Source organism: Bos taurus, chromosome 1, assembly GCF_002263795.3.
Source record: "Bos taurus isolate L1 Dominette 01449 registration number 42190680 breed Hereford chromosome 1, ARS-UCD2.0, whole genome shotgun sequence".
NCBI classification, from domain to species: domain Eukaryota; kingdom Metazoa; phylum Chordata; class Mammalia; order Artiodactyla; family Bovidae; genus Bos; species Bos taurus.
In genome coordinates, this window is record NC_037328.1 from 21,672,247 (window position 1) to 21,695,289 (window position 23,043).

At 40.5% G+C, this 23,043-nt stretch overlaps 1 non-coding gene across 1 annotated transcript; it reads left to right on the plus strand.

Moving 5' to 3' along the window:
• Positions 1 to 584: 584 nt before the first annotated feature.
• Positions 585 to 656, plus strand: TRNAF-GAA (transfer RNA phenylalanine (anticodon GAA)). The gene has a single exon. It is a non-coding gene; the product is annotated as a tRNA-Phe (tRNA).
• The last annotated feature ends 22,387 nt before the right edge of the window (positions 657 to 23,043 follow it).

The window sequence follows — 23,043 nt, forward strand, 5'->3', positions numbered from 1 at the left end:
GTTCTAGACACACCTGTAATGTGCTGACATTTCAAATCTGGGTTAACATTTCCTATGGTCCTGGTCTATTCTATCCTGCATAAGTAGACACCAAGGATTCTGACTTTGAAGAAGGTAGGAAATTCCTTCCCATGATTGATGTCTTAAGGAAGCAACATTGACCAAAGTTAATCACCTAATCCTAGAGCAAAGCTTTCCGTGATCAAGACCCCCTTTGGTCACCAAGACTGAAACATCTTGGAAGATTTAAAACAGATCTAGAAACTCAGGTTTCAAGGGATCAAGTCAGTGCTTTGATTAACTTGATCCATCACTTCTCCATCAGATAAATTAGAAGCATCTAACTCAGAAAATATCAGGTCTATCAAGGTAGATTATTTAGGACAATGGCATTATTCCAATTCCAGAAATTTTCTGTCCCTACAACTTCTAGCTATACTGAATGAAAATGACTCAGTAAAAAGCAACTTATCATTAAGCTCTTTAAATGAAACTGATCAGCTCACTCTGCATGGTTCAGAGATCGTAGAATCCTACTATGACTACCAGACTCATCTCAGATATTTGCTTATCACCTTCAGGCTTCCCTGGTGGCTCAGATGGTAAAGTGTCTGCCTGAAGTGCAGGAGACCCGGGTTTGATCCCCGGGTTGGGAAGATCCCCTGGAGAAGGAAATGGCAACCCACTCCAGTACTCTTGCCTGGAAAAGTCCATGGACTGAGGAGCCTGGTAGGCTACAGTCCATGGGGTTGCAAAGAGTTGGACATGACTGAGTGACTTCACTTTCACTTTCACTTCAGGCTTTCCTACTTGACCTGCTACACTCAGCTCTTGAATTGTCCAGTACTTTCAATTTCCAAATCCTGGCTTTAAGGGCTCTTCCTATTTTAGCACTTTATTGGAACCTCTTTAATGTTTTTTTAACCTCAAGCTCTTGCTAAACTCTTGGGGTTTCAGCAGGTATATTTCTCTGCAAGTTTTAGCTACACAAGGCACCAACTTTCACCCCCACGCCACAATCATGGCCAGATTATCTCCTTTAAGCTCCTGTTTTATTGTTAGAATAGGATGATTATACATTGACTGCCTAAAGAGACATTGCAGTATAAATATCTTAATTTTTAAAACTTTGTATCCTACCAATACTCCCCATCCCCAACTCAAGCACACAGTGCTGTAAGCCAAACTCACTTAATATTTTTGGAGCCTTCATTCAGATATCCCATTACAGCTCTTGTCTCTACATTCACAATCATGTCCTCATTTATCAACCCTGAATTAAGCAAGCCATTGATACATACATACAAACACACTCACACAAAAAATCACTGTCTTTTGTCTAATTTCTGCTTTCAACTGTATCTTGATGATATGATTCTTGGTCACCATTTATCCCTAGGTTCAGTTAATGAAGTAATTTCTGCCATTTTCTTCCTATTGACTATCCAGTCATCATTTTACAGCACTGAATTCTGAAACTATCCTAGAAGTTAACACTGAAAATGAAGTGTTTGCCAGACTTCCCTATCCTTCATTATCTCCCAGGGCTTGCTCAAACTGATGTCCATTGAGTAGATGATACCATCCAACCATCTCATCCTCTGTCATCCCCTTCTCCTTCTGCCCTCAATCTTTCCCAGCATCAGGATCTTTTCCAATGAGTCGGCTCTTTACATCAGGTGGCCAGAGTATTGGAGCTTCAGCATCAGCATCAGTCTTTCCAATGAATATTCAGTATCAACACCAGTAAGTATGTTTAATTCAAGGAGGTATGACTGACATGGTAAGAAATTCCTCAGAAAAAATATATGAGAGAATACCAAAGAGACATTCTGTCTCTAATATTATATAAGAACAAGACATTAAATACACTTAAATATTTAAGTGTAAGACAACATTAAACTCAGCTTTGTCTGAAGCACCAAAAGCTGAAAGTAAATATGCCCAAGTGAGGTGAGGGGACAGACCTCCCCCTCACCTGGCAAAGAACACGCTAAGATTGTGAAACTGATTCTGCCAGCCGAGGGAATTGTCATAGCAGCCAGGAAAAGAGAATGGTTGAAGAAGAAGGGGTAATCAGAGTGCTCTGCTCCACCTTCTCAAGCCAAGTCTGAGTTTTGAGTGGACAGCTTGATTTGTATTCTGGGAACTGGAGAGAGCATAGGAATGAGGAATGAGGACAGATACAACCTTAAGAAATTTAAAGGCAACAGAACGAACTAAAGTTACCAACTGTGTGGCAGAGCAAAGGGAGTGCTGGGAGGGAACTGGGACTTTCCTCAACAGGCTCCATTTCCCCATGGGGCACAGGCAGCTGGCCTTGAGCCATTCTGAAAGAATCTTACCCAAGAGGGCTGCTTAAAGACAGCAGGACCCTAGAGAATCCATGTGTGATGAAGTGCTGGGGTTCCAGAGACTAAGGGAGGAATAGGAAGGAATGGGAGGAATGACAATTGAATGAAGTACCCAAGAATCTATTAATAATCAGTGAATATGCTCCACCATACGTGGGGGCCCTCTGTGTGTTTTGAGGACACATGCAATAGATTGACCGGAACGATGGGGACTTTGGGAAAATGTCACTGGAGCTTTATATTAGGACCACACTTTGAAGGCCCTGACTGCCTACCTAAATTCTACAGTACAAACCAGTAAGTGGAATTTGGCATTGTTATTGGAATGAGAAAGGTCAGAATGTTAGATAACTGGGAAACATATTTCTCCTTTGGAGAAAGAGACGGCAGCCCACTCCAGTGTTCTTGGTGGAGAATTCCATGGATAGAGGAGCCTGGTGGGCTACATGCAGTCTATGGGGTCACAAAGACACAGACACGACTGAGCAGCTAACATACACATATTCCTTCTTTGGCACACTTATTTCCCTGTTAAGTACCCGATTTTCACAAAATCAAACTGAACAAATTTCTATGAAGGCCTACTCTTTCATATTTTTTCCTTTATCCTTATACTCAGCTTTCTCCCTTCTAAACATTTGGTTTTTTCATAAGTAGCGAAGTCATGTCTAATCTTGTCTTCAGTGTTCCATGCTAGTATCACTTTGTCTCCTAAAATCATGGCTACTTTGTGCTCCTAGTATCAATTTTATCAACTATTCTTTATTCCATCTCTCATCCACCCAACCCAAACTTTCTATCTGATGTTTTCCTCATTTTCTTAGAACTGCATCTCCTTATATCATCAAATCACTTTACTTGAGCCTTTGCAAACTCAAAACTCAATTCTGTGATGCCTCTAAGACTTTGCAGAATGATAGAGGTTGTCCTAAAGGAAAAATTCCAAGTTAAAATTATTGAAAATTGTATCCATCCCCCCAGAGTTCACTGTGACCCACCTCACTCCCAACTTCTATTTTATTCTTACTTAGCCTGGGATCTTCTTTGAACCAGGGGTGTATTTTTAAGATGTGTAATATACCCAAACAAATGTTTCACTACTTAAAATTGCTAATGATAACAGTAATTAATTAGAGTAAATGTTTTTGGCAACTTTCTAGCCCTGAAAGTGTTTCCTTAAAATAACCGTTGATAATTCTAATCGATAATCATGAAAAGAATGAACAACTTCTACATCTGTAAAACTCTATTTTTCAATACCCACTACTATGGTCCCTTGAGACTACTTTGCATACTTTCATTTGTTTACCTGATGCTAAATCTTGGAACTGCTCTGCGGGACACATACAAGAAAAGTGTCTTTGGTCTCTGAAGTCTTTCCTGGTTCATCAAAATTCATTAGAAAAGAAAAGAGACTATTTTGGCAAATATCCATAGTATTTCACTGCATTGTTTGCATTTTATTAAAATAACTCATGTTTAAAATACTCATATTTTATAGGTACTGTTTGTTTTCTTTATTTTACATAATGGCATTACTTAAGTGTGTTTTTAAAATAAAACTATAGAGAAGGGCTTTATTTTTGTTTTTTTTACTTGTAATAGTTCAGGATATATGTATGTATGTATGTATGCTATGTATTTTAAGAATTCCTTTAGGTTTATTCAACTTCTTCCATTTTTTTTTTTGTTTGTGTAACCTAAAAATCAATAATCATTTTCTTGCTTCATGTTAAATAGTTCAGATAAGATGCAAAAGCAAGAAATTGCACCTGATACTTGAAAGTTGCTATTCCTGACAGCACTTCATCTTTTTTCATGCCCATGTTGGCTTTTCTCCCAGTCCATCCATTGCTTAATGTAAGTGTTATAAATTGCTCTAAAGTGCCATAAAGCATAATAAACATAAATCAATATTTCTTGGTTAAAAACTTAGAAATGCTGATCCAGCCCAGGTGGGTTACAGATGTCCTGAACCCATCATGTCCCTTGGTTATTTTGTCTTACCGAAAGCCACTTCTGGACTCAACCGTGCCTTTTTTTTGCTTGTTTGTTTGTTTATTTGTTTTCTTCTCTGACTTTAGTCCCATGGACACTTTCAGTAACACATCAGGACAGACTGTGGGGAAGATATCATCCAGGAGCCTTAGAAAAGACCCATTATTTTTCCTTCTGGCCTCTGATCCCGGCAACTTTGGAAGAGTGGGGTGACAGTTTCAGACAAAGTTAGACCACAGGCTGGCAACATGTCAAGCTTGTCTAAGGCAAATTCCAGTTTGTATGGGGGAAAAAAAAATCAGTTTCTTCTGAGATTCAGTGAATTAAGCAAAAACCCACTTCTTTCCTTCTGGCTCGTAAATGTAGCATCTGATCTAAATGGAACACCTGCAGGCTGCTTAATGACAAAACGGACCCATTTGAATTTATGCTATCTTTAGGATTTTTTAATATGATTATATGCTGTACACCCTTGGATATAAAACCACATCCCTCTCCTGGAAATGACAGCTTGCCCCCACAGCCAACTGATGCTATTTATGTGGCATTGTTGTTATTTATTCTCATCTCAAAGGGAATGATTGAATGGCTTTGTGGTTTCTCCCAAGAAACTGTGGAGCTATATAGTATGAAATCTGCAAGCTCAGGTGATCATCTTTCTTGAGGAGATTTTCACAGGCAGCTCTTTGGAAATTGCATGAAAAGGTTGGTAGGACATTAGACAAAGTGGTTTTATTAGACTTATTGACTCAAAGCTCACTTTTCATACTAATTGTGACCCAGTGCACTTAGAGGGCAGACTGTCTTCTCCCCCAGACCTCATCCCCCTCCAGCCAAAAACAATGTTCTTTCCGCCCACCCCCAGCATATCTGAAAGCAGGTATGCGTATCAGGGGAATGTGGATAGAATTAGACCTTATACTTGCCCCTGTCTGAAAAACTGCAATTAGTCTTTCATTCCTTTGTATTCTGAAAACTATTTGATCAATAGAAAAAGAAATATAAATGACCTCTAAAGATATAAAAAGATGCCAAACTGTTCTTATAAGGGTAATGTAAATTTAAAAATATATATATACTCAGATACTATTTTCTTACTAATGAGATTAGCAAAACCAAAATTTAACACATATTTTTGGTGACTCTGAACAAACAGGAATCCTCATAGCTTTGTTTGTGGGTACCATCCTGGCAGAGAAGAATTAGGTGGCTCAGTAGTAAAGAATCTGCCTGCCAATGCAGAGGATGTAGGTTCGATCCCTGGGTCAGAAAGATCCTCTGGAGAAGGAGATGGCAAGTCACTCCAGTATTCTTGCCTGGGAAATCCCATGGACAGAAGAGCCTGGTGGGCTACAATCCATGGGGTCTTAAAACAGTTGGACATGACTTAGGCACTAAACAACAACAATGATCAAACTTGTAAGTGCAATCATCCTTTGGTTTTAGCAATCCCAACCTTGGGAACTGATCGTATAGTAAAAATTGCACATGTGAATGAAAAATATATAAAGTTATATATTGAAAAACTCTAAATATCACAAGTTCAAAACAACTCAAGTCGTGTCAAGAAGCAACTGGTTGAATTAACTATGGCATATTAACATGATAGAATATTACACAGGAGTATAAAAGAATGGGGCAGCTCATTATATGCTGGCATGTCAATATCACTAGTTTGTATCTTTAAATGGATAAATGACACAGAACAGTGCATATATAGTAATATACATGTATGTGGGAAGAGGGAATAAGAAAACTGTATTCTTGCTTGGCATTTGTGGAGATATACTGATAGAATGCACGCATGTGTCTGTTTGTTCAGTCACTCAGTTGTGTCCAAGTCTTTGTGAACCCATGGACTAAAGCCTGCCAGGCTCCTCTGTCCATGGAATTCTCCAGGCAAGAATACTGGAGAGAGTTGCCATTCCCCTTTCCAGGGGATCTTTCCAACCCAGAGATTGAACCTGCATCTTTCTCATTGCAGGTGGATTCTTTACCACTGAGCCACCAGAGAAGCCCATACTGATAGGATACTTAAGAAATTAATAACAGTGGTTACCTGTGGAAAAGAACAAGACGGACGAGATCAGGGAAAGGAGTAAGAATTATCAGTGTTTACTGCTTTTATATTTGAACCATATAAATGGGTAACCTACTAATTTTTAAAATTAAAAAACAATATAATCTACCTTCAATGTACAAGGGTTACAGTTTCTGTGTGTGTGTGTGTGTGTGTGTGTGTGTGTGTGTTAGTCACTCAGTCGTGTCTGACTCTTTGTGGCCCATGGACTGTAGCTCGCCAGGCTCTGCTGTCCATGGGATTCTCCACTTTCTCTACACTATAGCTAACATTTGTTTTCCATTGTTTTGCTTGTAGCTATGGTAGTGGGTGTGAAATTGTATTTCATTGTGATTCAACCTACTCAAATTTTTTAAATTAATGAGAAAACTGTGTCATAAATGTCTTTTATTAAACTATTATACCTAAGCAAAATACTACCTCAATTCTGTTGTTAAATCAAAAAGTCCACTGACAGCTTGCAGACCTCAGTTTGTTGAGGGCCTAGAACTAGGCAGATCCTATCTAGACATGCCTAGAACTAGGCAGACCCTGTACATGAAAGCTGCTTGCAGCAAGTTATTAATATTAAATGTCTACCGAAAGCTGATGGCTTCATGCCATGATTCTTTCTGCATATTCCTGTGACATAGATATTTCAATCTCCCTTTTACAGGTGAGGAAGCTGAGGGTCTTCTAGAATAAAGAACATAGCCAAAGTTAGACCTCTAGTAAATGAAATGCCAGGATTCAAAGCAATGTCTGCTTGATCTCCAGTCCTGTGCACTTTTCACTATAACAAAGCTTTAGAAGGAAGAAAACCACTCGGAAAGGACTGAAGACAATTAGGTGACATTTTTACCTACTTCCAAATTCACGTGAGTTGACTTTGTCATTTAAATGTTTTTCTTGTCCAAGATCTGTTCCATGAAGCCCACGTCTTCTTTCCTTTCTGATTTTGATACCATAGCATGTGCTCTAACTTGTACCATTTTCTCTGAAATCTTGGACCCATAAGACACTTTGTCAAAGACCAGAGGCCTTCTTGTTAGCTTGGCACCTGAAGGTCTCTTCTTTCTTTGGAATATGTGAATTCTCCAGACTTTAGACCATAGTTTCAAATACACTTCCAACCAAATGGCAGTTCTTCTACAGAACGAAATGAGGTACAATACAGAAGAGATAGACTGAACTCCAAACTAGTCTGAACTGGTTCCTGGCAGGAGACAGGTAAGTACACCCAAAGGCCAACTCGTACCATCCACGTACTGACAGGTGAACTGTCAACCCCTTCTGTGGATATCACATCCTGCTTTGGGAACAGTGTCTTCCTCTGTGAACAGCTGCTGCCAAATGGTGCTTGGAGATTGGTTATCTTATCTCAACCCAAAGTGAGTCCACTATGGAGCCAACCAATCACTTGGTACTAGGTCCATGTATGGATGAGGCCATTAACAAGACCAGGGTAACAATTACCACACAGAGGAAATGTCAAATCCTGGGAAATTCATGAACTAGCCAATGAAGCTATGTTCTTTGTCCATAGAAACTCAAGGCAAATTTTACCACTTCATCATGAAGAAGTTTTTAATGAAATATATTATAATAAAAGCATTTCACCTGAAGGGAAGTGTGTCAAAACAAAATATTACTTTAAGGTGAATCTGTGTCCTTTGAACAGTAATGTAAAAATAATCTTTAAAAAAAGTTTTGGCCCAATTTATAAGAAAATCTTTTGTATTATATGAAAACTACTCATTTGAGAAAAAAATACAATTCTGACTCTATTGAATAGGCTGTTGATTCAGGGAAATCTACAAAGGAAAGGTCAAAAGAGAGTGAGATCTGAAGCCTCTTGGAAAGATCTGGAAAATATATGCCACCCTGCTTCTTCTCTCATGCTACTTGTATCATTGGGACCATCCACACCAGAATACTACAAGACCCTATTGTTACCTTTTATCCCCCAGGTTTAATTATTTTTAAATAGTTTAAAAAATAAAATTAAAACCTGAATTTATTTTTTTGTAAACTCTAAGTAAAGGTGAAATCCCATTAACTCTCCCCAATCTCATTCCACACAAGCGTTTTCTACAATCAAATTAGTGTGTACCATTAAGACCATTCTAGGTCTTTTATATTTACATCAACATAAGTACCTTGTGGTCCACCTCCTTGATTAATAAGCAGATATTCAACACATGTTTTTGAGCACTTACTACTCAGAAGACTATGTTTTAGGCACAGGGGATGTAAAAAGATTAGGTTATTATATATTGAGCATCTAATTTATGCCAGGACTTTTGAGAGGGAATCTACCTTTAATTTTGTATTTGAGCAACACAATAATCCTGAAGAGATGTGCTACTCTTTGTTCTACAGACGAGAAAGCTGAAGTTCAGAGAAGTTAAATGATTTGCCCAAGGTCACAGATGACAGATAATAGAGCTGAAATTTAAACAGAGGCATGGCTGTGGAGAGCCACAGCTTAATGACACAACATGACAATGTACTGAAATAATAGTGTTCATAACACTTTTCCTAGGGCTTTACATATTTTGACTCATTTAATGTTGACAGCAGCAGGGATATGTAGTGTTATCAGCCCACAATTTACAGATGAGGATACTAAGGATCAGTGAGGTTAATAAATTTACCCTAGATTATGCTGGTAATCATTGCCAGAACTCGGATTGAAACCCAGACAGTCCGGTTGCATCGCTTCATCTCTTTACTCCTACATTACACTGTTCTCAATATCATGTGCATTGATGCACACATGCTCAGTTGTGCAGTCCTGTCTGACTCTTTTGCAACCCCATATGCTTTAACCAGCCAGGGTAGTCTGTCTATGGAATTTTCCAGGCAAGAATACTGGAGTGGGCTGTCATTTCCTACTCCAGTGGATCTTCCCAATCCAGAAATCAAAACTGTGTCTCTTGTATCTCCTGCATTGGCAGGTGGATTCTTTATCTCCGAGCCTATGTATGCAGCTGTGCTGTGCTTAGTCGTTCAGTCATGTCCAACTCTTTGCAACCCCAACTGTAGGCTCCTCTGTCCCTGGGGATTCTCCAAGCAAGAATACTGGAGTGGGTTGCCGTGCACTCCTCCAGGGGATCTTCTCAAGCCAGGGATCAAACCCAGGTCTCCCTTGTTGCAGGCAGATTCTTTACTGTCTGAGCCACCAGGGAAGACCAAGAATACTGGAGTGGGTAGCTTATCCTTTCTCCAGGGGATCATCCTGACCCAGGAATCAAACCAAGGTCTCCTTCATTGCAGGCAGATTCTTTACCAGGTGAGCTACCAAGGAAGCCTGAACCAATGCATGTTCATGTTTAAAACCTATGCAACTCTTAATTATATTTGGTCAGAGGTTTTAACAACAATGACAAATGCATCCTTATAAATAAAATGATCAAATTCTAGGAATCATATATATGGTATGATCCTAATTATATCAAATAGATAACAGAAAAATTTAGTAAGAAATTAATTTTTTGAAGTCCACTTTCTTTTAAGGTTGTATAAAAAACATGACTAGAGCCAAAAGTAGATGAAACATTTTCACATTCATTTACATCACAATCTAGTTCTTCATATTAACTTTACTCTTCAAACAACAGGAAATGGGTTCAATTTAAGAACTGAGAAGGAGACTGCCTTCTCAGGGCACATCTTTGATCCTCCTGTGATGGGTGTTTTTTTTTCCCCTGGCTATTTACAAAAGATCACCAAGTATTTGTGTTCTCTTAACTCACCAGAGATTTGGTGGGAGTGTGGGGCTGGAGAAGACTCTTATGAGCCCCTTGGACAGCAAGGAGATCAAACCAGTCAATTCTAAAGGTAATCAACCCTGAATATTCATTGGAGGGCCTTTTGCTGAAGCTCCAGTACTTTGGTCACCTAATGTGAAGAGTTGACTCATTGGAGAAGACCCTGATGCTGGGAAATATTGAAGACAAAAGGAGAAGGAGGCATCAGAGGATGAGATGGTTTGATAGTATCACTGACTCAATGGATATGAATTTGAGCAAACTCTAGGAGATAGTAAAAGAGAAGGAAGCCTGGTGCAGCAGTCCACGAGGTTGCAAAGAGTTGAACGTGACTTAGCAGCTGAACAACAGCAACAAGACCAAAAACAGAAGTGACCAGCCAGTCAGCAGATCCCACATGCTGCATTCAGTCTCCTGGAGGAGATTATGCCAGGTTCTGGGGCATGGTTGCCAGGAGGCAAGTGCTTTTGGAGGAGGAGACTTGGAAACAGGAGAATTGGACAGAGGTATAGGGAGCTTCTCCCATCAGTGGGGTTTTTTTCCCCAGGTTCCTCAGCTAATGGAGATCAGTCCCCATGTCCATGGTGATACCCAGCCCACCAGTAATATGAGTTGGAGGGATAGTGCAAGCAAGTGGTGAAGGATTGGGGGAAAGAAGAAGGTAGGGGGTTACGTAGTAAAAACCATACACTGAGAGGCCGTGTCAAGGATCCCTATACCTGATTTTAAAAGGTTAAATAACTATAGTGACCAATATGGAATGAAGAGGGAAAGTCCTTCTCCAGAATGTTCTTGAGACTTCAAAAGATCACATAACACTTTTTGGAGAGATATCTTTTCACCCAACTTCAGTTCAGTGTTCAGTTCAGTTCAGTTCAGTTGCTCAGTTGTGTCCGACTCTTTTCGACCCCGTGAATCGCAGCACGCCAGGCCTCCCTGTCCATCACCAACTCCCAGAGTTCACTGAGACTCACGTCCATTGAGTCAGTTATGCCATCCAGCCATTCCATTCAGTGTAGGGGCTAATAATGATTAAGGTTTTCCTTCATCACTGCTGGTAAGGTCTTACATTAAATTTGATTTGAAGAGTAAAAGGAACATGGCATTCCAAGTAGCGAAAAGACACAGGAAAACCTCAACAGTTCTTCTCTTTAGGTCATAGAATAGTGGGTGATTTTATTCTTTATCGTCTTCTATATTTTCAAGTTTTCTATGATTGTCACTTGTTCTGTACAAAATCATAAAACCAATTACTTTTTTTAAACTCTTATTAGCTATGTCATTTCACCGTCCATCTGGCTTAGTCATGCTTTATTTTCATCTAGACATTTTTACACTGCAAATGTTTGTTACAAGTAGGACAGCTATGAATTTTTTTCTAGAATCCAGTCCTAGAATTTGCATTTAGATATATGTAAATGAAAGCAATTTAGGCCAACATTATTCTATATCCTACTTGAAAAGAATTTTTAAAGTGTTAAGGAAAACTAGAAGGATTTAATCAGTTTGTTCCATGCCAAACTCTAAGTCCAGGATCAGGCCCATAAATGGTGACAGGGGCCCAGCCAGCAACACCTCAGCTAATACTCCTGAGTGGTCATTTTGGCAACTAATTTCAATGTTGAAAAAAAGAAAGTGGGCCAAGTATACAGGCCTAGTAGAAAACCCCCATAGGCTGCTTGCATAATCAGAGCAGCTAGTTTGCAACTTCTCTTTGAGTCAATCGTTGGCTTAACAGTTATGGTTATTCACTTCAACTAGATATGAACTGATACCAAAAATAAATGGGCTGTGTCAAGCTACTTTATCCCAGATTCAAGCAATTCTATTATAATCCCATATAGAAATGAAGGCTTTTTAAAGACCACCAGGAGACAAATCTGTCTTTCTCCAGACCCCCAAGCACAAACTGGATCAGATCTTAGGCTTCAGATCAGCACCAGTTTATTGTCAGGCTTCCCAGAGACGCCCTATGTTGGTCTCACATACCTGAGAAGGTCTGAAAAATCTCAGTTGCTCAGTATCAAACCTTTCTTCCATGCCCCACAGTCTCTCCCGTAATTGTCTTCTGGCTTTTGGAAGAACTTTTATCACCAAGAGCACTGTTTCCCCTGAGCTACTCCAGTATGTTTTTGAGTTTTGTCCTATTATAAATAAACTAGCTAAATGGGCTTTCCTGGTGGTTCAGATGGTGAAGAATCTGCTTGCAGTGTGGGACACCCAGGTTCAATCTCTGGGTCAGGAAGATCCCCTGGAGAAGGGAATGGCAACCCACTCCAGTATTCTTGCCAGAGAACCCCATGGACAGAGGAACCTGGCAGGTTGCAGAGTTGGACACAGCTGAGCAACTACTACTACTACTACTACTACTACTACTACTACTACTACTATTACTACTAAACTAGCTGAATAAATGCAGATTAGATCCTAACATTCAGCCTTGCAGGATTTCCTTGAATCTGCTTGCCTGCCTCCAAGGTGTGCTTGGCAACTGCTTGCCGTTCATGGCTGTGGGCCTGAACCATCCCTATAAAATATCTGTCCCTTGATATCATCTCCTCCCACCCCATCTATCCCAGTAATGGAAGAGTGTCTCCTCTGCCGTTATCAGTCTTTGCTCTCTAACAGATCAGCTTTGTGCCTTGTTGTTCTTCACTTCTCATATAATTAAGTTCATTAAACCATTTATTTAATACCTACATCTTGCTGGTGCTATTTCAGATGATACAAAGATGAATCATATTAGATCTTTGTCCTTAAAAAATTCATACATTAGTGGATGTATTCGTTTCCTAGGTTTGCCTTAATAAAATACCACAAACTGGATAGCTTAAATCAACAGAAGTTTATTGTCTCACAGTTCCAGTGGTAAGTTCTGAAAGCAAGGTGTTTGCATGGGTAATTCCTTCCTTCTATGGGCCATAGAGACAATCTGTTCTTTGCCTCTCCCCTAGCTTCCAGAAGTCTCAGGTGTTCCTTGACTTGTGGATGGTGTTCTTTCTGTGTCTTCACATTATCTCCCATCAGGACCTGTCTGTGTCCAAATTTTCCCTTTTATTAAGGAATCCTATCATATTGGATTGGAGAAGGCAATGGCACCCTACTTCAGTACTCCTGCCTGGAAAATCCCATGGACGGAGAAGCCTGGTAGGCTGCAGTCCATGGGGTCGCTAAGAGTCGGACACAACTGTGAGACTTCACTTTCACTTTTCACTTTCATGCATTGGAGAAGGAAATGGCAACCCACTCCAGTGTTCTTGCCTGGAGAATCACAGGGACGGGTGGGCTGCCGTCTCTGGGGTCGCACAGAGTCGGACACGACTGAAGCGACTTAGCAGCAGCAGCAGCATCATATTGGATTAAAAGCCTAATAGTATAAGGGTTAGTCGCTCAGTCGTGTCCAACTCTTTGGGACCCTATGGACTGTAGCCCTCCAGACTCCTCTGTCCATGAGATTCTCTAGAAAAGAATACTGGAGTGGATTGTCATTCCCTTCTCCAGAGGATCTTCCCAACCCAGGGATGGGACCCAGATCTTCTGCATTGCAGGCAGATTCTTTACTGTCTGAGCTACAAGAAAGTCCTACCCTCCTCCAGTATGGTGGCTCAGATGGTAAAGAATCTTCCTTCAATGCAGGAGACCTGGCCTTGATCCCTGGGTCAGGGAAGATCCCCTGGAGAAGGGTATGGCAAGTATGGCAACCCACTCCAGTAGTCTTACCTGCAGAATTCCATGGACAAAGGAGCCTGGTGGGTTACAATCCATGGCATTGAAAGAGTCAGACATGACTAAGCAGCTAACACTTTCACTTTCACTCCTCCAATATGATCTCCTCTTAACTTAGCTTCCCTTGTGGCTCAGCTGGTAAAGAATCCTCCTGCAATGTGGGAGACCTGGGTTCGATCCCTAGGTTGGAAGATCCCCTGGAGAAGGAAAAGTCTACCCACTCCAATATTCTGGCCTGGAGAATTCCATGGACTGTATAGTCCTTGGGTTGCAAAGAGCCAGACATGACTGAGCGACTTTCACTTTCACTTTAACTTAGCTAATTGCATCAGTCACAACCCTATTTCCAAATAACATATTCTAAGGTGGGGCAGTGGGTGGTTAGGATTTCAACATATGAATTTTGTGGGGAGACAGTTCAGTCTGTATCAGTGGGCAAAATGTATGCACAGGGAATTACTTCAAATAAAATATGAGAAGCTAAATATTAACGGTAAGTGCTAAGGGTGAGTAAAGCACAGAGGAGTGTTGCATTACAACTGAGATGAGCTGGGAAGGGTTGGCTCATGGCAGAATGAAGCTGTTGCTTGAATAGTACGTCAAGGATTCTCCTGGTGGTGCTGCCACAGAGCAGAGAAGAATGTTCCGTTGCACCTGAGCATGTAAAAGCCTCCCTCATCTGTGGGAAGCAGGCCAGAGTGACTGGGGTCCACAGGGCACACCTTTGACCCATTTCTGAATCCACCATAGAGAAAAGGGTCTCCCACAGTATGCACTGTGCATCTCATGTCTGGGTGTCAGAGTCTTCTGTGCTTATCAGATTTATTAGATAAAATTGCCAGAGGGCGGAAGTACCAAAAAGTATGAGTAATTAAAACACTGAGCAGCAATATTATTAAAGGTATATTAAAATCAATGACATCCATTTGAAAAGATATATTTCACACCCTGTCCTCCACAGTGGGAGATATGGCTGAACAGAAACAGGTCAAGCAGGGAGTATTGTTAATGAAGGTCCTTGTGGAAAAGGCTGCCGGAGACAAAATGAGTTAAAATCTTTATTGTGTCTTGACAGCCCACATGAATCTATGATGATGATAAATGTTCTCATTTCGAACTTTTTTCTTTTCCTGAGACATTTTACATGCTATCTCCAATTTGCTTTGAATTTCTCCTAAGACATATGTTCTCAGAAGAAAGTCTCTGCTTGCTTTTCATTAAGTAAGATCTTATCAGGGTGTTTGCATGTGACATCACGTTGGAACTATTAATCTTATGACAGGATATTAAAGATGGGGGGAGGGGAATTCCTTCACAGGTTGAGGGCCATTACATTTGAGAAACAGCCCTTGAACCCTGACAACAAGCACCAGCCCAGGAACTGCAATTGAAATGATTAATAAATGCTTTCCCAAAGCTAATACTCTAGGCAAGAAGGTTGCTCCTTAGAAGGATGTGCAGGGGACAATGGAAGCTAATATGGCTTGTGCACCCCTGGGCTGGACCCTGCTATTTCTGGGTCATGAACCTGGAGGATCCTGGCAGGCCACCAAAGGATGGTTGTTAATTCTCAGTGGCATTAAGGCTTCTCTGGTATTGAGACACGACCAGTTGCAACAACACAGATTTAGTGTGAAAGGAAAGATGATAATTCCCTGCTGTTGTTATAATGATTCTATAAAGTACACAAACATATCCACACATGTGTTTGCACACAAACACACACAGATACATATGCAGATAACACTTTAATGGACCAGCATGAAATTGGCTTAAGATGAGACTTTAGTGGTAAGTTGCCTGGCAAATCCCATGGACGGAGGAGCCTGGTAGGCTGCAGTCCATGGGGTCGCTAGGAGTCAAACACGACTGAGCGACTTCACTTTCACTTTTCACTTTCATGCATTGGAGAAGGAAATGGCAACCCACTCCAGTGTTCTTGCCTGGAGAATCCCAGGGATAGGGGAGCCTGGTGGGCTGCCGTCTCTGGGGTCGCATAGAGTCGGACACGACTGAAGCGACTTAGCAGCAGCAGCAGCAAGGTCTAGACTTGCTGGGCCATGGGACTGTGATAGGCACTTTGAGCAGTGGGAAGTCTTTGATGGAATTTAAACCAGAAAATATACAATCATATTTGTATTTTCCAAAAGTTGTTTTGACTGCAGGGTGGATATAGATTTAAACAAGGCAAGAGATAGAGCTATGGTGGAACACAGTGGAATCCCTTGACTTGGCAGACCTATGAAGATGAGAAAAGTATATAAACCACAATGAGTGATATTTTGGATGTTAAAGGATTTGATGGTGGCTTCAATCATGGGGATGAAAAAGCAGATGGTTAGAGACTTCCAGCCTTTTAGACACACGAGCAAATGGATGATAATGAATTTACAGAGGCAAAAATAAATGGGAACAAAGATTATAAAGATTATAATACTATTTAAGTAGGAATAAACTATTTAAGGAAGAATGTTTAGTTGAGTATGTCTATCCTTTAATGTAACTTGCATGCATGCTCAGTTGTATCCACTCTTTGTGACCCCATGGACTATAGCCCTCCAAGCTCCTCTGTCCATGGAATTTTCCAGGCAAGTATACTGGAGTGGATTGCCATTTCCTTCTCCCGGGGATCTTCTCAACCCAGGGATCGAACCTGCATCTCCGGCATTCTTGCACTGGCAGGAAGATTCTTTTCCACTGCTCCACCTAAGAGCTATCCCTTAATGCAACCTGGCATCTAATCTACTCAATGCTGTCCAGCTATCTCTCCTTTGTTTTGATAAATCAGTCTTCAAAGTGTTTTTTTTTTTTAATTGCAAACATTTTTATAATTGGAAAGAATTAGAAGTCTTAGAATTGTGTTAATTTTTAATCTAAATGTATATAAAATAACCCAAGAAATGCCCTTTTCTCCCTTTTTTATCCAGGAAAATTATTGTCATTTGAAAGAGCAGCTTTTATACAGGGGTCAAGGCTCTACCAGAGCAGCAAAAAATGTAGCAAGGTCAAGTCAATATTTATTAAGTTCTAAGATAAACAAGGTTTATTATTTGCAGGGAATTATATGCTAGTGGTTAAAAACCCACTTGCCAATGCAGGAGACATAAGAGACACAGATTTGATCCCTGGGTTGGAAAGATTCCCTGGAGGAGGGTATAACAATCCACTCCAGTATTCTTGCCTGGAGAATCCCATGGACAGAGGAGCCTGGTGAGCTACAGTTCATAGGGCTGCAAAGAGTCCGACATGACTGAAGTGACTGAGCATGCACATGTATATCTTTGCCATATGTTGACCAGTTTTTTCTACTCTTCTCCAGACTATATCCATTTGGTGTTCCTGTTTAGGGGAATACAGAGGGTGACCACACAGTACTGTTCTTCCAATATGTCAGGACAAGGGCTGAATCCAGACCAGTCACTGGGGGAGAAATACGTGTGCTCCATGTTCTGTGTTTCCTCTGACTAGTTTGAGCTAGGTCTCAGAATTTTCATGAATATTATTCTGAATCATTCCATGAAATAAAGGTGAAGTGTTGTACCTCCATTTCCCTAAAAGTGAGAATGGGTTGCAGGAGGAAATGTCCATGTCAGTCATAAAGCATTTCCAAAGAGAGGATATACTGAATGGAAGTGAAAGTTCTTGTCTAGTTTAACAAGTTCTCATGGCAGCCCCTGGGAGTAGTAAAATTCATACGCCTACCGGGACAGCCCCAGAATATGGCATCCACTTGGCACGGAAGGCTGTCCTGGGAAGCTGAGAATAGAGCAGTTGTCAGTTCCCCTTTACTTGACTGAATAGTTTGTATCTGCTGTGCCTGGGAGGTTTACATCTCACGGGGTACAAAAGGGTATAAACCAGGTCAGAAATTTCTGACTTAATCCTATTTCAGAAAAAGGATGACCGTTAGTGTGGGCTGAGGAGAGTGGAATAAAGTTTAAAATACAGTAACCTAAAGCTGAAGACTGGTGATGGGTTTGTACTCTTCTAGCTGCCATGGGTTAAGGGGACTACTAGACTGTTAGCAAGATTCCAGAGGGACATGGCAGGCTGAAGTAGTCCAAGCCATCCTTCAGCCTCAAGAACGGCTGCAAGAACACTAAGTTTATTCCAATACTCATTCTTATGATTCAGTATTTGCATTGGCCAAAAATTCACTTAGGTTTTTCCTGTAACATCTTATGCAAAAACCCAAGCAAACTTTTTGCCCAACCCAATTAAATGAAAACAAGGCTTACCTTATAAGGTTCTTGTGAAGATATATGAATAAAGGATCAAAAGTGTTAGAGCAGCACTTGATATCTGTTAGGAACTCTACACACAACAGATTATTATTATTATTGTTGTTGAAATAAAGATTAAAATATCATTGTTAAGAAATTATTAAAAAAAAGAAATTATTGAAAAATAGAAATTTATCAATTATTATATATAATATTCTCATAGAAAGGAAACTTTCTATTTAAAATGAAAAAAATGACAACAATTTTGCCTTTTGTCACGAGATATAATCTTATTCAAAGTGAAGTCGCTCAGTCGTGTCCGACTCTCTGCGACCTCATAGACTGTAGCCCACGAGGCTCCTCCATCCATGGAATTTTCTAGGCAAGAGCACTGGAGTGGGTTGCCATTTCCTTCTCCAGAGGATCTTCCTGACCCAGGGATCGAACCTGGGTCTCCCGAATTGCGGGCAGATGCTTTACCATCTGAGCCACCAGGGAGTTAGTAGAATAATAAATTCTCTTTCACCTACAAAACTGATGGGAATGCAAGTCATGCCTAAGGATTTGATGTTAAAAGCAAGACTATAATTTTGAGACCTTAAATATTTCCTTTGACAAAAGACCTTACTGATCATTTCTGATGGAGTAAGAGAAATTGCAGAGAAGTTCTTAAAGGAAAAAAGAATAAGGATAAGAAAACCGAACTCTTCTGCAAAATAAATCAAGAAGAATTTTTATTTTAGCGTTCTGTTCCAGAAATTAATTTTAATATATTTAGTATCCTTTTACTTGAAAATGATAAAAAAAAAAAAAAAAAAAAAGGTCAATTCAAACTGTCTTAAGCGAAAGGGAGAATTTATTGAGGTAGAGTCCAAGGATAGCATCGACTTTGGGTGTAACTAGTTTTCAGATGTGCTCCAGGCCCTGTCTATTGCTCCTCTGTTTCTGTTCCTTTTTAGGAGTCCATAAGGTGGCTGTCAGTTGCCTCAAACCCACACCAGAATATTACATTGGAGGTCTTATTCCTCTGAAGTAAAAGAAGATCATCTTGCTATTAAGTGCACGCGTGCTCAGTTGTGTCTGACTCTGTGACCCCATGGACTTTAGCCTGCCAGGCTTCTCTTTCCATGGAATTTTCTTGGCAGGAACACTGGAATGGGTTGCCATTTCCTACTCCAGGCGATCTTCTCAACTCAGGAATCAAACCCAAGTTTCTTGTGTCTCCTGCATTGGCAAGTGGATTCCTTACCACTGTGCCACCTGGGAAGCCCAATTTTGCTGTAAGAAAAGGAACAAATTCTGGATAGCATACACACTGAAACACACACAGACGCTCACACACACAACTCAGCATACCAATCTACTTAGCATGTGGGTGGAAAAGTGAAGACTTTCAGTGTTTCCTCATATTCCCAATTTGAGAAGAAACCTGTAAGCCTGGATCTCTTGTGTGGGGTACTAAGTTATAGAAAATATGTACTTTAACACAGATCTCACCACTCTAGCAGAGGGTACAGTGCAGGAAAAGCATTGCCTAAATAATTTTTATTTGGGGTTTGTTTCTGAGTACTGTTTGTTCCTAAGAATCTTGAAGAAGGAGAGTGTATGTCAGAACAGCACAACACAGTGACTAAGATGCCAGTGGCTGTGTGGCACCTCCCTCTGACATGCTACAATAATTAATTTGATGTGTCAACTTGACTGGGCCACGATACCAAGATATTGGTTCAACACTGGCCTGGATGTTGAAAGTGAAAGAGTTAGTCGCTCAGTAGTGCTCAACTCTTTGTGACTGCATGGTCTGTAGGCCCACCAGGCTCCTCTGTCCATGGGGTTCTCCAGGCAAGAAAACTGGGGTAGGTACCATTTCCTTCTTCAGGGGATCTTCCAGGCCCAGGGATTGTACCTGGGTCTCCATTGTAGACAGATTCTTTACTGTCTGAGCCACCAGGTCTGGATGTTACCTCAAGGTACTTATTTAGGTGAGATCAACATTTAAATTGGTAGACTTTCAGTCAAGCAGATTACCATTCATAATGTGGGTGATCTTCATCCAATCAGTTGAAGTCCTTAAGAGAAAAAGACAGAGGTTCTGCTAGGGAGAGGGACTTCTGCCTACAGACTGTCTTTGGACTCAAGCTGCAGCATCAGCTCCTCCCTAAGTTTCCAGCTTGCTGGTGTTACCTGCAAAGTTTGGACTTGCCAACTTCCACAGTCACAAGAGTTAATTCCTTACAATAAATCTCTCTACCTCTCTCTGTGTCTCTCTTTCTGTCTATTTTCTGACTCTTTCTTTATCTCTTTTATACACACAAAGACACACCCGTATTAGTTCTGTTGTTCTGGAGAACTCTGAGCAATATACATACTAATGTGGGTGCAGTACGAATATATTGGGCAGAACCAACTTAGTCCTTGTAGTGGTTTCCCATAGCTGCTGTAACAAATGACCATATCTTTAGTGGATCAAAACCAGCGTAAAGTTAATATCATGTACTTTCAGAGGTCAGGAGTCTGACACAGGTGTCACTGGGCTAAAAAGAAGTGTCAGTGGGCTGCATTCCTTCCAGAGGCTCTAGGAAAGAATCCATCCACTTGCCTTTTACAGCTGTAGAAGTCACCTGCATTCCTTGGCTCATGGCTACTCTCTTCCTCTTCAAAGCCTTTAGTGTGGCATCTTCCAATCTGTCTATGACTCTTCTGATTGTTTCTTATTAGAAACCTTGTGATTACCTTGAGCTCACCTGGGTAGTCCAGGGACACCAGCTTCCTTGTTCTTCACCATCTCCTGGAGCTTGCTCAAACTCATATCCATTGAGTCAATGATGCCATCCAACCACCTCATCCTCTGTCATCCCCTTCTCCTCCTTCCTTCAATCTTTCCCAGCATCAGGGTCTCTTCCAATGAGTCTATTCTTTGCATCAGGTGGCCTAAGTATTGAAGCTTCAGCCTCAACATCAGTCCCTCCAATGAATATTCAGGATTGATTTCCTTTAGAATTGACTGGGTTGATCTCCTTGCAGTCCAAGGGACTCTCAAGAGTCTTTTCCAGCAACACAGTTCAAAAGCATCAATTCTTCTGTGCTCAGCTTTCTTTATGGTCCAGCTCTCACATCCATACACGACTATGGGAAAAACCATAGCTTTGACTATATGGACCTTTGTCGACAAAGTAATGTCTCTGCTTTTTTCATATGCTCTTTAGGTTTATCATAGCTTTTCTTCCAAGGAGTAAGCATCATTTAATTTCATGGCTGCAGTCACCATCTGCAGTGATTTTGGAGCTCAAGAAAATAAAGTCTGTCACTGTTTCCACTGTTTCCCAATCTATTTGCAATGAAGTGATGGGACTGGTTGCCATGATGTTTGTTTTTTGAATGTTGAGTTTTAAGCCAACTTTTTCTCCCACGAAATCTTTAATTCAATCACATCTGTAAAATTACTTTCATCATGTAAATTAACAGACTCACTGGCTGCAAGGATTAAGACCTAGACATTTTTGAGGGTCTTTATTCTGCCTCCCACAACCCTTTGTGATGCATTCAGTCACCCACTCACCAAGAATTTGAGCATCTTGAGTGTCCACCATGTGCTATTAACAGAGACAACTTTGTGGTGTTCTAGAAGATGGCATTTCAGCAAATGGTGAAAAAGACAGGTCTGGTTTCCACACTCATGTAGTTTACACATAATAAGGCTAGGCACAACACAGGTAAGTAAATAAATATATAGATATGTTTCATTTAAAATTTCAATAGACTTATAAGAAATCTGAAAAAAAAATAGATGAGTGTGGTAACTGGAGGTGGGATGTGGTAGCTTTTAAGGTAAAGCTTTTGAAGCTGCAATCAAATTGGGAGTGATATATGAGAAACACATTTCACCAGAGGAAACAACCATCGCACAGGCCTCTGGTAGTGATGAGTGTGATGTGTGGGAGGAAAAGTCATGTTAGAATTCAGGGGAAGGGTGGTACAAGATGGGGTCAGAGACAGGAGCACAGCTAGTTGTGTAGGGATTTGGGGACTTTGGGTTAATTCAAGGGCTTGAAGATTCATCGTTTTTCCCACTGTAGGATATTCCTTGGTAGAGAAATGTCCCCCTAAGAACCTGCTCACTAGATGAACTGCTAGTAGCCCTTTTCTGGCTGAGGACAATTTGCCAAGTCCTCTGTTCAGGCCCTATCCATGCCAGCATCTTTCTTTTCTCATAGCATACTTCCTACCACATCAGTAATTGCCACCATCAATATGCTTGCAGGATTTAAACAGTTAGCAAAACTTCTTTGAGCTTACATAGAAGTATCTGAATTTGCTGATCATTCTTCAAGTGCATTATGCCTATGTGGCATACAGAATATTCATAGGAAAATACACACAGAATATTCATAGGAAAAGGAATTAGATTTGTTGTCTCCTACCTAGTTCAACCATTTAACGTTAGCATCTTATCACTCACTACCCAATAAAAAATTACAGATGCTCCCTGCCTCTCAGTGCACTCCAACTTAACTAGGTTTCAATAAAATCCATTTTAGGTTTCTTTCCTTCCTCTCAGGAGAAAGTCTCTGTGTTTCTCAACACACATAAACCTGTAGGAAACAGAGTTGAAGGAAAGGGGGAAAATTGATTTGATAATCGATTTGCAGTGTAATTCACCTTGGGGGAAAAAAAAATGTCACAACCTTATTTTTAAAGTCCAAATAAAAAGAAACGCATCCTTTGCTGTGTGGACAGTTAGGTCAAGAATCAGGAATCTAGTTAAGCAGCAATTTGATAATTGTAGTCAGGAAATAGCAAATAAAACAAAAAGTGTTACAAAAGCAATCAAATACACAACACACAAGGACTAGCTTGATCCTTGGTAAACATCAGTCTCTAGCTCTATCTAAAATTCTCTCTCCGTATCC